This window comes from Trichosurus vulpecula, chromosome 1, assembly GCF_011100635.1.
Source record: "Trichosurus vulpecula isolate mTriVul1 chromosome 1, mTriVul1.pri, whole genome shotgun sequence".
NCBI classification, from domain to species: Eukaryota; Metazoa; Chordata; class Mammalia; order Diprotodontia; family Phalangeridae; genus Trichosurus; species Trichosurus vulpecula.
In genome coordinates, this window is record NC_050573.1 from 521027013 (window position 1) to 521029394 (window position 2382).

A 2382-nucleotide genomic window follows, 5' to 3' on the forward strand; every position below is an offset into this window, starting at 1 on the left:
TTAACTTTTTAGTGAGGGTGTTTACTAAGATGGTATAGTCAAAATAGTTGGTACAATGCATTCCCCCTATAAAATAGGCTTGTTTTTCCGTTAATATATGCAGCATGTGTGAGGGAAATAGGCTCAAATTTAGGCATGCAAATAAGGCAAAGGAGTAACCTTCTGTAACCCTGAAGCTAGAAGTCTCTCCCTTTATAGTCATCATGTAGCTTCCCTTGGGTGAGCTGTTCAGCTTAGCTCCTGGGAACTGTCTTTCTTCAGTCCATCATTTGTGCTGTTCTCTGAAATGAGGGGTCACACTCTAAAGTGCCTGTCTCTCTGCTCTTCCCCTTCCTGTGTAGATGTTTTCCTTTCTGCCACTGCCACTCCAGGAACAGTGAAACTACCACCTTTCAAGCTTCCCAGGATCTTCTGTCTTTTCAGAAGTCAAGGTCACCTGGACACTTCAATTCAGGACACTGACTCATCTATGATCAGGACGAAATAAGCAGGAAGAGAGAGAGACAGCCCTATACACAGTGCTGCCATGGCTGGGTGGAGAGGATGGGCCAACTGCCCCTCCTTTCCCTTCCTTCCAGGTGGCACTTCAAAGCAGTCTTGTTTCACTTGCTGCCAGGAAAGAAAAAGCAACAGGGAGTTATGTTACCCCTTTTGTATATCTACTCAGTTCCAGGCCAGCAGCCAGTTAGGGAATTCTTCATTCCCCATTTCGGTGCCCCTGAGTCATCGGCTCTTCTGGCTCAACAACTGATCTGAGGACTCTCCATCATCAGTGAACATGAGCCCTTTGGTCATTGTTAGCTTAGCATAGGTTCGCACACTCATGAAGCTGCCTCTAACACTGAACACTTCCATCTTGCTGATAACTTTAATCACTTATAGCTGAGCAAAGAAACATACATCAGAGACAGCCAGAAACCCAGGCTCAAGCTTGCCTAGTTGAGTCTCTGATCCAATTGCCATACAAGAGCAATGTTCATGCCTTCATGCCTCATAGGAAGTCCCAGAATGAATTAATATCACAGAGAGTCAAAGAAGAAGTGAGAATTAGGGGAAAGGGTCAATCTTTTAAAGTTCACCAACTCTCCTGCTTTTCCTGACCAAGCCTCTTTGTTATAGCCACCCTGCTTTGGCCACCATGGTGGATGGAGAGACCAAGAGACCATTGAAGCTTTGTATTATCATCCCAAAGCTGCAAACCCTTTCAGCATTGAGCTACACATTTCCTGAGAAGGGTCCATGTGCCAGCAGCGTGAATATATGATGAAGTAATGGACACAAAAAGACAAAGACATGGGGCTAGGCAAGTCGTATAGTCAAGCTATAGACTTTAATAGATTTTAATGGAGTTACTGACAGTATTTTATACAGGTTAATTGCTGAGTCATCCAGACTTCAAAGAAGAGTACAATAAAGCATTGGTTAAGTTTTTTACCTCCTTGTTCCTAGGAGTGAGACGCTATTTTTCTTCAAGGCTAACCAAATTGAAACATTTATGTTCTCTTGCGTATAGATAACCAGACTGAAACATTTCTGTCATCACCCATGTGGGTAATCAGCTACAAAGGTAGGTTTTCTTTGCCAAGTCTTCTTATCCTAAAACTGGCCTTGCCATGCATAGGCCCATTTTCAATTGACCCTGCCTTGCAGAGATCTAAATAGGATATAGCTGGCTCCCCACATCTCCCCCCTTTTAATTCTGTAATTTTATGTGGCTTAAACATAACGCTCATTATCCTAAGGACACAAGTTAGACAAAATATCAGTATGACCAAACAAAGAATATAAGGTAGTGTATGGAAAATAGTCAAAAATACATTATAAAATGGGTTAAGTTTTTTTAAAATATCGATAATTATTTTTGCTACCCCTTCTGGATCAATACCAGGAAAACTGGCGTTTCACTACTTCAGCATTCCAATCAATCCCCCCTTTCTCTTTTGTAGACACTTCACCTTATAGATACATGGGAATTCATGGGAAGGATTAATCAATCGACACATTGACAAATCAAAGGGGGCAGTCCCCTGTATGACAATAGATACTTAGACTCAAAAAGCAATAAAAAATGCAATTGTCTCTTTAAGATTCAAAAAGCCTTTTCTTATGCAGCTGTCTGGCAGGGAACATTGTCAATGCAATCTTCTGGTCCTTGGTATTTGTTCCAGCCATCTCCAGCACAGCCTCTTCTTCTTCTTGTCTTCTTAAAGGAATCAGCTTTCTGTCCATTCTCCTACAAGAGTGATCTTAGCACAATTTTAAATTACCATTTCTAATCTTTATAACCCTGATCATATTTACAAACTCAAAATCTGAACCATGGCCAATTGTCATTTTTGAGAAATTCACATCTGAAGCCAGTATCTTACACTTGACATACAT